This window comes from Hibiscus syriacus, unplaced genomic scaffold (assembly GCF_006381635.1).
Source record: "Hibiscus syriacus cultivar Baekdansim isolate YM2019G1 unplaced genomic scaffold, ASM638163v2 tig00112488_pilon, whole genome shotgun sequence".
In the NCBI taxonomy this organism is placed as follows: Eukaryota; Viridiplantae; Streptophyta; class Magnoliopsida; order Malvales; family Malvaceae; genus Hibiscus; species Hibiscus syriacus.
Genome location: NW_024063342.1, coordinates 1,031,947 through 1,045,969, shown reverse-complemented (window position 1 = coordinate 1,045,969; position 14,023 = coordinate 1,031,947). Strand labels below are relative to the sequence as shown.

The window sequence follows — 14,023 nt, the reverse complement described above, 5'->3', positions numbered from 1 at the left end:
AAAAGGAAAATCGGGAAGAAGCCCTCTGGTCTCAAATTTTTCTGTTTGTTTTCCTTTTTTTCTAATTGCTCTCCCATAAAAAATGGCTCATTTCTTCTGTATTTTCTTCGTAGGTTTTATAGCCAGAACTCCTCATCATTTCTTTCTTTGATTTGTTCTATATTACAAAAAAATGAAGGCAATGACTCTGCCTTGCAGAAGGATTTCCTTGTCTCTGGAAGACTACTCTTATCAGGTCATTTTGGGACCACTGTTAGGGACACAAGTGAATGTGAGGTATGAGTGAGGGACCTTGGTATTGCGGACGTGGTCGATAAGACCATTAGATGGAGGCACATATGGCTCGATTGGGACCGAATTCAACGTGGCAGTGATGTCTCAGGCAAAATTAGGGTATTACAACTACCCCTCTTTACTTATTGTTGTGAAACAATAACAAAGCAAAGACAGAAGATAACCTAATTTTGTTTTGTTCAGTTGTAAGGAATTCGAAAGGTTAGTCTACTATATTGTAACTTCAGGGTAGGTCAGACTTAATCTGCTCCACTCTTTCGGTTAATCAGATCTAAAAATTTTGATTCACTTCGCTGCTCTTCAAGGAAGGTTGAACCAAACGTGATTTGCTTCACTGCTCTTCAGGAAGACCAAATATGAAAGAGGGCAGGTCTACTCTACTACTCTTTAGGGGAGATCAGACTCGTAAATTTTGATCCACTTCGTTGCTCTTCAGGGAAGATTGAATCGAACTTGATTTGCTTTACTGCTCTTCAGGAAGACCAAATCTGAAAGAAATAAATCTTTTCCACTACTCTTTGGGGAAAACCATATCTCTTAAAGAAATTTGATTCACTCTGCTACTCTTTGGGAGGAACTGAACCGGGATCGATTTGTTTCTCTTATCTTTCATAAAGATCAAACCTGAAAATCAAACATTACCAATCATTAGTGTATGTTTGAAAATATGAAAACATTATACCCTAAGGTTTAGAATTTGAAAGAATCTTTGAAAATCAATTTCTCTTGTGAGAATTTGTCTCGCAGCCACCAGATATGGGAATCTGCCTTGACTCGAGTGTCATTTGAACCTCTGGATCTGAACATTTTCTTGTTTCTTTTGGGAAACCTGTAGATACTTAATTACATCTTTCATCATACATTTATGAATGTCATGATCATGTTTATGCCTAAAATGTGTGTGATGATGCAATTTTAGTGTATTTTTTTTCCGAATGGGAGCCCTATTTCGATGTTCATCTTGTGACTCATTCCACAATCTACAGATATTAGTCCTTTCAATTGATTAATCAACTCCTCTTTGTTCAAAATCTTCTCTATTTACTTGCCCCAATCTTCCATGTGCTGGCGAACCAATTTTGGAAATAGTCACTAGGTATAAAACTTTGGAAATCGCTTTCTTACTTTTCAAAGATTTCATTTTTTGAAAATACTAAATGAGAAACTTTGAAAATCGCTTTCTCATTTTTTTAAAATCATGTGAAAGCATCCTACCCAAAGGTCTTATAGATGGACCGAAGGACTTATCATCTTGCTTGAAAGACTGACAAATGACCCAAAGGATTTAATCATCATGCTCGAAGGACTTACTGATGGCTCAAAGGACTTACTGATAGCCCGAAGGACTTACCAATTTTGGAAATAACTTACTAGGTAAGAAACTTTGGAAATCACTTTCTTACTTTTTCAAACATTTAATTTTTTGAAAATATTAAATGAGATTCCATGTATTTGAGGTTTGAATTCTACCTTTCACTTGTCATGATTTTGACTAGAAGATCTGTAAAAACCATTCGTTTAAATGTAAAACGCAAATGCAATTAAATGTATCAATGTAATACATTTTCTTTTATGCAAATGATGTTCTCATGAATGCATAAATGTTGATTCAACCTTCATTTGACTCTAAAATGGTGAACTAGGTCTTCTTCCACTTGATCACCCTTCTCTAGGGTTTACTCATATATTAGCGTAACAACTTATAATTTCAAGTTTGTATTTTTTGAAGAGCTATTTGATAATCTTATGTCTTTGTGTCTTCTTTTCCTCTTATCTGCATTAATTTCTCAGAAGAAATGTTTCTTGAATCCTTGCTGCGGTCAATAATATGACCTTGAGACCTCTTTCTGTCCTTGACTCAATTACACTATCACATTTATTTTTCTTGAACTCACCGTTAATTGATGCACAACTAGTTTGCCTTACAAGGTAAGCTCTGCTCAAATTAATGGTATGCCCTTGACACTACAAGTTGTGAGACTTATTCTCAATATCTTCTCAGTCTGAATTTTATTATCTCAATGTGATATGGGTTTTTGGCCATGCCCCAAAGTGGTTATTCTCATAGCTCATCCTTATTGGGTGCTAAAATTTCATCCTTGACTGGCCTTACTCTTGTATTTTTGCTGCGAGTTGGGATGTGTACCCCTTTTAAAAAAGGCGATCATCTGCTTCTCGATGGGGTTACTGATATCATCACAAGGAAGTGCTACAAGTTATATCCTCTAGCCCTTCTGATCTCTCGGACTATTTACTTTCAAGATTGTGGAATGCTTCATTATTCTGGCATCGCTTATTCTTTTTCTCCAATAGAGGAAGAATGAGTCTCACCTGCTTCAAGAACCTTTTGTATTTGAGACTCTTCTGTTTGAAAATGTTTTTCTCATTCTTTTATTTTAGAAATCAAAGAACGAAATAATTTTGTAAAATATTACCCCTTAATCCAGGCTCACAATTGAAGCAAATCATAAACATGAGCTCACAGAATATCAGAAGAATCAACAACTCTTTTATTATTTTCAAAGTTATAGCTCTTTGACAAGTGTTAAAATTGATGGGCTGGCTTTAGGTTGGCTTCCTATTTTCTAAGGTTTCAGTCATCAAAGATGTCATTTCTTTCTCGGTCCTTGTGAATATTATAACATGCCCCTCTTTCTTGGCTTGGTATTTTACTCAGATGTGGACAAAATTGCGCATTATTATACTTTCTAGAACACTTCTATTTCAGTTCTCTGAAATCTTCCATTTGTTCAAGCTCTATAGACTTCCTGAACAGTGGTAGTGTAGAGACATCAGTCTAAATATAAAATCTTGAGTGCTTGTGGGAGGTCAACTATAACATGTGTTCCTCAACTCCCTTAGTCCATTTTACTGAAACTCATTATTAGATAAATTTGATTTAATTTGCCATTGTTTGGCTAGCTGAATTCAGCTTTATTGTATATATACATATTATAATTGCCTTTATAGGGCTAGCTGAAGGGTTCATCTCATCACAAAGTCTTTGACTTGACAATTGCAGTGGAGCAAAAACCGAACTACCGAGTACCCGAGCAATGTCATGGTTTGAATGTAATATATTTATAAAGCCAGGGCTTTTGAGTTTCCTCTATAACCAATTGCTTTAGTGGAATAACTCAGCTTTATTGTATAATCTATAATAATACTAATTTATTAACCTTTGGAGTATTCAGATTTAGAATTTCTTAAGCTCATCAAGAAGAACCTGTTATAGTCTATGTGTCTTTGATGGTCATAAAAATCATATTTAGAGTTCATATCCCAAACAACTGACCCATACTAAATTCATTCACTCTATCATTCTATTTGTGAATATTAAGATCATCATTGAACGTCCTCAACAGAAGTATGGTCTAGTCAGTTTTGTAATGTTATACACAAGAGATGCCTCATGTTCTCCATTCCTATGCATACTTGAATACCAAACCTCTTGATCATTTCCTCATGAGAGGACAAGGCTATATTGGTCCCTACAAGAGAATGGTATGGTGTTCAAGTATATCTTTTGGGGTAAGGTTCAGGGTCCTTATTTTATATGGGTTTAGTCTTGTCACTTTGTCAAAGATCCATAATTTTAATCATTTAAAGAGTTTTTAATTCAGTTGATATTCAAAGAACTGCAAGATTGCAAATCTGACTCAATGCTCACCATCTTTAAAGTAGCACAAGTTCATTTAAATACCCTTACAAGAAAGTTGAGAAAGGACGAAAAATAAATTCAAACAAGATGCTGCAAATGGAATAAAGCTTCATGATGGATGAAATTATTTCTTCCTAATTAGTATGCCCCATAACTCATCAGACATGTGGGTGCTCGACTGGATCTTCAGGGTTGTTACAATCTAATGCCCTACTTGTTCATAAAAAACCATGCCCCTAAATGATCAGATTCTGTAACTTACTCTTCGTCGCCCTATAATTCTTAGTGACATGCCCCAAATTTCATATCTAGCTCTCAAATCTTCTCTAGGTACAAACAAGGTGGCTTCAATTTACCTTCAATATTTCTGTCACAAGATTCTTTGCGGGTTACTACCAGGATCCGTGATTAATGCACGTTAAGATGTAATGTATATTATGTAATATATGACGTATAGATGTGAATGTAAAGATGCAATATGTGAATGAGAAAATACAGAAATTGTAATACAAAATGTGTGATGCAAATGCATATATGTAAAATGTGTCATTCCAAAGTGACCATCTTAAAACAACTTTCATTGAGCACAAAGGTTTCGGTACATCAAACAAACTTTACATATAAGGGATAAATTTCACTAACTTCTCTATCTCTCTCAAAATCCAAGTTAACTTCCACTCATGCTCGGGTGTTGAGTTGTCAATCTGCTTCAATTCTCTTGCAAAGCCAATTAAATCAATCAACGTGTGAACCACATTACTTGCTTGGGTAATAGCTTCTTTCATGATGTTATCTTTTTCCTCTATCTTATGTGTCAATTCTCAGAGCTTTAGACAATGTTGTTCGTTCTTCCTTGTAAGAAAGATTTTATGGTTATGAAGCTCTCATAAAATATCTCAACAATCATCTACAATCTTCATCAATGTCTTGTTCTTGGCTCTAGTGGATTCTAGCTTAGCATCATTCTGACGCTTGTGGTGTTGATATAAAGCTTCTATATTGGCAATGGACATATTCAACATCTGATTTTCGGCTTGATATCTTCCCAAATCATTAACAGTTGTATTGCGCCTTTTTTCTGCAATATGTAAATCATAAGAGAACTTCTTAGCTCGACCTTCATCCACCTTACAATTCTTTCTCCATTGTTCAACGTCGTTTTTCAGTTTAGTGACCCCTGTTATCCACTTCTCTGAGGTATTTCCTATACCATCAATTTTAAAAGCTTGACTGATCCTTTGAAAACCATCACATATGACTTCCATCTCTCTATTCATTTTATCATTTTTCAATCCTCAAATAATGAACCTGAGCTTCATACTTTAGCAAACAATATTTCTCTTGGATGCCCCTATTGATACACTTACCTTTGAACACTTTTGGCTCGAACTTAACAGGACAATCCGTTACCAAACTAGGTCGACCTTTCAATTCGAACCCCAATACTCCATGATCCAAAAGATGTTGTCCTTGAGCTCCAGCATGATATTCATAAAAAACATTGACGTCATATCAATTTGGATATGGAGGTTGCCAAGGTTTCACATAATGCGGGGTCACCTATCGGGCTTCTAATAACTTATCATACAACTCCTTATATGATATAGTAACATAATCAAAATGAGAGTCATCTCTCGACTTGGATTGAATTGGAGTTTTCAGGTTTACTTCCCCTGATGTTGGAAGTATACTCTCAAATGCCCACGAGTTCTGACTGCATTGCTTATTTTCATCTTTCTGAATTTCTATAGTTGTAACCATTTCCTTGGGGTCTCTAGACAACTTGTTGATATGAATAGTGATTGTGCGTGATTCTTCAGATTGGCTAGGATTAACTTGTTTTAAAGTAGTCCTTTGTGTATTTGATATCATAGGATTATTTTCCTCGAGCTCTTTCTTCTCTTTTGTAGAAGTCTCTTTTTCCTTTGGCAAAAATAGTTATTCTATCCAATATCTTGGATATTTGCTCTCTCATCTCTCTTATCTCCTTTTTCTATTCGTCGGACATACGATCTTTGGGTGCATATCTCTCCACTTTTCTCAGAGCTTCCTCAAGATGCCATTCCCTAGCTGTGTTATAGTCTACTTGATCATGAAACCCTTTTTCCATCATGAAAACCTTTTACTCTGATGACCACTCACAAATCAACACCTTTTGATTATGTCATGATTATGCGATGCAAGCAAATAGAAAAACAACATAAAAACAAGTTAGTACAAATAAAATTACAAAATGAAAAGAATTATTATAAAAGCAATAATAGAAAAATAAATAAATTAATAAGAAAATGCAAAAAAATAATGCAAATGCACGAGGTGTTAATTACAAAAGCGACCACCATAGAACAACCTTCATTTAGACAACAAGGTTCCATTACACCAGGTAGTCAAAATAAAATTGTGATTCTTCATTTCTTAATTTCCTTGAGTCGTACTCTTCATGAAATCTAACATTTCACCCTAAGTTTTCGGTGCGTTTTATCACATTTGATGACACCTAATGTCCTTAAATTATTTATGGTTGAATCTTGAGATCTCTATTTTTTACTTTTAGTGCGAAGTGGTCTTCATGTCTTCGTGAAAGGTCTTCTCGTCATTGGTATGATTGTATCTATCTCTTGAGGAAACATCTTGGCCTTGGTGCCTTTAAAGGAAGTCTTCAATCAGTTTCAAATTATTTATGGTTGAATCTTGAGATCTCCATTTTTTACTTCTAGTACGAAGTGGTCTTCATGTCTTTGTGAAACGTCTTCTCGTCATTGGTATGATTGTATCTATCTCTTGAGAAATCATCTTGGCCTTGGCGCCTTTAAAGGAAGTCTTCAATCAGGTTCAAATTTATTCATTCATCGGATGTATTTCTTCATGGATCATTAGAACATCTTTAGATCTTCTAATTTTGACTATATGGCTAAGAATTTCTTGTCTCATTATGAACAATCTTCTTATTTAGTCAATCACTTGCGAATGAACACCTTTGGATGACATGAAAATGCAAATGCAATAAAATCAAAATAAAATAGACACATAACAAAAATGGGTTAGTACACATAAGATAAACAACAAGATAGTAAGTACTATAAGCATCAAATAAAACCTACCCTCACATGTTGACCACCCATACATGGTATGATAAATCCTATCCAAACATGCTTTCTACCCACATGCTTTGTTATTCACAAAAAATCCTAATTGCATGATATCTAATTCGCATGCTTGTTTGAAAAATAAACCTAACTGTATGATTTCTAGTTCTCATACATTTATTCGAAAAACAAAATTAAACTAGAAAAATTAAAAGACTCAAAAGAGCTTTTTCTTGTGTACTCTCCTCACGGGACTCTTATGGTTTGTGTTAGGCTCTACCTAGGTTCGGGTTCTAGTTTACTATATCTTAAGTTTGGCTCTAAAGTAAAAGGTTCTCGAGTTGTCCTTGTCGGTGCCCCTTGGGCTGCCAGACCCTCAATCCTGGCCCATCACAAGCTTTTGGATCGAGTTCAATTCGAGGGAACACACCTCCTTATGTCCATACGGAGGTGAAAACCACAAGGCGTGAGCTCCAGGAATGATCCACTATCTCATACAGAGGTGAAAACCACACGAGGGAGTAGTTTCTCACTCCTACTTAAAAAGGACGGAGCAGGGTTTTAGCTTATGTTATGCAAATGCCACTGTGCAGTGTGTGAGGAAAAAACGAAACCAATACGCAATCATATAACACACAAACTCATTTCTTAAATCCAAAAACACACAATTAATCTGAAAACATTAGCAAACGAGTCAGTACAACTATTGTGTGGTTAATCAAATTGCAAACAACAATTTATTTAAAACCAAATAAGGGATCATAAACTAAATTAGAACGAACTTGTAATTTTCATTTGCAAAGACAATTGATTGATTGACTATCGGCCTAATTATCTAAAAAAAAGTCCCCAGCAGAGTCGCCAAGCTGTCGAAACGATTTTTGGATTTTCAAATAAATCAACAATTTTAATTATCTTTAATTAATTTTTAATTAAAAAGTAATGTGATTTAAAAAAATCTCGTCTCAAATAAATTGAGAATCCCTTTAAAAAGTAAATTAAAAAACAAACGTTTTGAGGAGTCGCTACCAATATTTGATTAGGGTGTGACTGGACACCCAAAAACATATTTGTTATTTTAACAAAAATATTAATTTTAATTAAAACAACAAAGTTACTGTCTGTAAACCAGAAAATTGAGTTCGAGAGTCGGTTACGTGTGGGGAAGGATTAACACCCCCACAACGCCCCAAATTGGTACCTAGTCGATTAATAAATTGTATTTGCAATGAAATTTACGAGTTTGAATTTAATTTAATTTAATTTAATTTAATTTAAGATCCCTTTAAATAATGCTCTTTGAATTTTAGAATAGAACATAATAATATTTAATTATTTCATATAGAGAAGAATCGACCTCTCATACATTGAGGCAGTTAATTCCTACTCCAATCGAAATAAATAAATATTATGATTCCATTGTAACGTTCGAATGCATGAAAAAAAATAAAACGAATCAAATTAAAAATTATCAATCCTTTTAGAAAGAATAAGAATATTTGATTATTTAAAGACGTCGAGATCAGACCTTTTATAAGTTCTAACGATCTTTTCTCAAAGAATTTAAATAAACGAACGTTTCTTTTTCTTTCGTTCCCAAATTTTAGGTGAAGTCAAATTTTAGGGTTTCACTTGACGGGATACACTTTCATTTTAAACTTATCGGAAGTGACTTTCTTATAAGTTAAGACAGTCACTTCTCAATGACCGTAAAATGAAAGAGTATTACCCTTAGTCGAATTATTTGAATCGAGTGAAGATATGCTTATGAGTATATTATGCGTATGAATTAAAAGATGTCATGTACCTAAATTTATATGTACAAATGAATACAATCATATATATATATATATAATTTGTAACAATGTTAAAAAAGGACTAATAATACTCAAATTTGGCTAAGGAAATATACGTATACATAATCTTTTAAAGCAACATGTAACAATTACACTTAATATTAATTCGTATAATAATTAAAGAAAAATACTTATTATATTTGTTTAATAAGAAATAAAAAATCAAAATAAGGGTTAAAACATACTTAATATAAGTATATACACGCATGTAAAATGATGACTTAGTTATACAATATATTTAATACACGCGCGCACACACACATATATACCAAATAACTACATTATATATAATACATTACACGTACGCACACACATGTGTTATAAAATACTACAATGCAAACAAAAAATCATGGGGGACCTAGATGCAAATAACAGAAATCAAATGGACTTAACAGACATGAGGATAGATTAAAAGTCAACAATTTCAATGGCTAAACAATAAACAAGGAAAAACTTATGGCATCAAAAAATCAAGAAGATCAAACAACACATGCACTATAAATGCAATTAATCCACAAATATTAAATAGGACTAAGATAAAAAAATTAAAAATAAAACATCAAATGTAAAAGTAAAATTCTGGAAATAAATATGCATTTATGGAAAGGACAACATTCAACAAACAAAAGGAAATAATAGTGTCCAAAATTAAAATGAAACAAAACAGAGCACCATATTCAATTAATAATAAAAATAAATAAGGAAATGGGTATTCATTTGTAAAAATAACGTGGAAGTTTGAGAACCTAAGAACATTTTTTCCTAAAATTCTAATATAAACCTAAACTAAAACTAAACATCTATCTTCTCTCAAACTCGTATTTCCCCCCACGCAGCCGCTCACTCCAAATCTAGAGAGCCCATCGTCGACGTCGGCCACCGATTTGGTGGCCACTCCAAGTTCTGACCGACGCTAAAACCCAACCAAAACAACCTAGACGACGACCTCAATGAACCCCAGTGCCGCCTCCTTTTTTGCTTAACCCGAAACCCGAAACCTTCACAAGCAGGCCGTAAATCGGCGACCAGACGTGCTCCGACCGGCGTCCACATTGATCGATGGAGCCCAAAACGACTAACGGGGTTCTAAACTTTCTACTCTCCCTTGACCGAGACTTACAAGACTGGTCCCCACTCTCTACTCCGGCGAAACTGATGACAACGCTTCCGGCGAGTAATTAAAACCGACTAAAACTCTTTTTCTACTTTGCTTAGGTTTGAAAATCCCAAAGAAAACAAAATGGGTACTCATAAGAACATGGTAAAATATACCTTAAATGTGCACTACTTTTCTTTCAAATATAGGAAAAGATGAACCTATTAGTTTGTATTGCTGCCTGGTTCTTTGTTCGAATATTTGTTTACATCGGTCAGAAGAAAAATGGAGAACTCCCCTATTTTACATATCTTTTTTTTAGAGAGAAAAGGAAAATTGAGAATAAGCCCTCTGGTTTCCTTTTTTTTCTTTTTGTTTTCCTTTTTTTTCTTTCTGGTTGCTCTCCCCTTAAAAATGGCTCATTTCTTCTGTATTTTCTTTGATCATATCTTTTTTTATTATACCTTAAAAATGGCTCATTTCTTTTTATTTTACTATAAACTTATCTTTTTTTCTTTTTGTTTTCCTTTTATCAGCATGTTGATTCATTATGTTTTGTGTCTGTTGTAGTTGCACTTTAGTAATCTTCCTCACTTGCTCTTTGTCTTGTAACATATCTTGAACATTTTGCACTATAAATTCTGAACACCACATCATAGTAGGTGGTTTATCGGAATTCACCTCAGACAATACCTCATCATTGTTATGTGTAACTTTACTCTCCTCGACGTCTCCTAACCTCTTAACTCTCCATTTCAAAGTAACCAATTGTCCAACTCTAAGACAATCAGAAGGAAGAGGTATAAACCTAACACCCAGGCACAGAATGAGGATTTACCGCTGCAATATTAGAGCACTCTGTAAGGTTAACTTCTGAAAAGTACCCTCGTTACCAATTGATTTTGGAACTGAAGGTGAGTGTGCCCCACTGTTCATATTTCCATAATTTCCACCTCTAATGTTTAACAGACTTTCAAGTTGCAGTTTATTTTCATCTTCAGTGGTTCCCTTCCCCAAGCATAGATGGAATAGAAGTCTTGCTGAAGAAAGGTGGAAACTGATCTTTCATCTCTTTGTCCAATATGAACAAACCCATCTTGAAGACCAAGCCAAGCCTCACTAACATTTAATGTGGCATTCACTTGTGAGAGTAGTGTTACCTGCAAAAGCAAGGTACTATCATTGCATTGATCAGCAATATGTGTGCTCACATGGACAAAATTGGTGAAATGCAATGCTATGTTCTTGTCATATATTTGGTTATTTGATGTTCCAGACGCAAGTTTTAGAGCTCTTGTCCACATTTTGTCTGCAATATTTTGTTTCTGTAGGCCCCTTAAAGATGACCCCATAGCAAGCTTATCATCAATAGCGTAAATAGGAATTTCAAGAATTGATGTCACGTCTCTAGTGCAATAAAAAAAATTCTATTTCATCATTGAAGAAACTCAATTGCTCAAAGTCTTGATTATCATCCTTCCTAGTATCGACAGAGTTTGTTATATTAGTGGAACTGTGAGGAACACTTTCGTATGTTTACATTTCAATGGAAAACGATTCTTCAATCTTAAGACCTGCAGATGAATCAACTAAAGGTTGTGGTTCAAAAACCTTCAAGAGAGGGCTGACCGCTTTCTCATAGCTCTTGAAATCATAACTATTTATGGATTCTACCTCGAAGAATTTATGAGATCTAAAATTCAAGTATCCAATGTGTCCAGGAAGAACCCCTAATATATAAGAGGTAAGTTTCTGTGGTGCTAAAGGATAGGTGATCATGTTCCTACCAGGCTTCAGTATAGTGGCAGTAGAGATTCTTGGCTTACCACCTTCATCATGATCCCCATCAAATAACTCCAAAGGAGGCCCTGAATTTCTAGAATATGTAATTAAAGATGATACCTCAAGCAAAAATGGATGTTTCATAACAACTTTTGTTTGAAAAGCATGAGGTTCTTTATGGGAGAATAAACATTTACCTTGCTTAAAGTATACTGCAATAGTTTCACCATCAAGGACAACTCCCAAGTCTTTTCCACCAAGAACAATGATAATTAACAGTAGCAAACTTCATGTCAAAATTTTCAGTGCTTGAGTAAGTACGAGATGTCGAATTTGCTTGTGCTATTCTTGATAGTGCTGGCTTTGAGGATACATGTATCAATGATCCATTAAAAAAACCCTTGTTTACTGTCAAACATCTCGTATGGTCTTCCAGTAGAATAGAAAGGTCTTCGTTGATTTGTCTCATGTATAAGGGCAGCAAATTCAAGTGGTAAGGATTTCCTCTCGATTCCCAAGAGCTTGTCATTGAAATTTCCTTGCAGTATCAGTTGGTCACTAACTTTTTGGCCAATTATTGGATAGATTTGCTCTTGCTCACCATTTTTACCAGTCAAAATCTATAAGATCCTCACTATATACCTCTGATTTATTTTCATTCTAGACTGCAACATATTCAATCGACTTTCGTGCTTTTTCCACCATTTTAGGAGGTTTGATGTCATCAATTGCTTGCTGCACCAGTGTTGTTAATTCTTTTATATGCTTTTGGAGTGCAGAAAGATCAGCAGATTCATTCATCATTTGGTATTTCTTTGACATACCAATTTGTTATGATCCAAGAGAATCGTAAAAGAACGAGAATCGAAGAAAATAGAGATTGAGATTGAGATTGAGAGAAGAGAAGATTTAGAGGAGGAGAGAATTCAGAAAAGAGAGTTTTTATTCAATATTCAGAAAAGTTTTCTAAATTTAGTACAAGGTTTTATTTGTAACATTGTACTATTGGCTAGCTATATTTTTGACAGTTGGATGTACTGAATAACTAATTGTGACAACTTCCTATGCAAGAGGCAGCTGAGGTGGGTTTCTCATGTCCTGGTTTCACTAAATTATCCTTTGGGCCAGCTTCTCTTGTCCATATATCCTCTGTATGCTTCTCATGTGACCCTAGTCCTTCAATACACTCATTGACTCCCAATTTTAAAATTGAAATCCCCAACCCCATTATATAATTCTCAGACAGCCCTAACTCCTCTTTCATCTCACCTAATTCCCTCACCCTGAGTCTAAAATCTTCTCCCGTTTTCTCTCTCGTGCATGACAACAACCAAAAAAAAAAAATAGTTTCAAGAGTTTATTAATATATCTATTATATATTATAAGTTTGAACTTAATGATTTAAATTATTAATATATCTATTATATATTATAAATAATCAAAATATAATATAGGCTAAATTTAAATGCTTTCTCCTAGCCACATTATTAAAACCACCAAAAAATAAGTTCAAGAGTTCATGTGAACCCCAAAAAAAAAATCACGACCAAATTGATCGAAGTTGTCGTATATTGTATTATATTATATTTAAGTTTTTTTAAGGGTAAATTATCTGTTTAGTATTTAAACTATCAATTTTAGTCTGTTTTAGTGTCAAAACTTTTAATTTTTTTCAAAACCATACCTAAAATTCATTTTTTGTTTCATTTTAGTACACATCCGTTAAAAACTTTAGCTTTTATTTCATTTTGGTACCCCGTTCAAAATTTAACGTTTAAGTTTTGAAAATTAAAAATTTGGATACTAAAATGGACCAAAACTTATAGTTTAGATACTAAATGCGTTAAGTTTTTAACAATGGGTACTAAAACGAAATAAAAACGTTAGATATGATTTTGAAAAAATTAAAAATTATGTACTAAAACGGACCAACATTGATAATTTAGGTACTAAACTCGTAGTTTATCCTTATTTTAATTGTCATTTTAGTTAAATGACAAGGTTTACTTTAAATTTATCGAGTTTAATTGTAAATAAATATTATGTGAAAAAAATTAATCTAGATTATCCAGATCTACAGATTAAGCTGAATTACACTGTGATGAAGAGAGAATAGGGAAGGAGAGGTAGTACTCTCTTCATGATTTCATTGATAAACCGTTGTATCTCCAAAGGAGACCGATCAGTTATATACAAGAGAGTTTACTGAAGGAAGTCAATGATGGTCTAACAACCTAACCATCTTAGC

The 14,023-nt window shown here is 33.9% G+C and overlaps 1 pseudogene; it reads right to left on the bottom strand.

Moving 5' to 3' along the window:
• Nucleotides 1-5,515: 5,515 nt before the first annotated feature.
• LOC120180071 lies at nt 5,516-12,244 on the bottom strand (annotated as a pseudogene).
• Between the last annotated feature and the right edge of the window lie 1,779 nt (nt 12,245-14,023).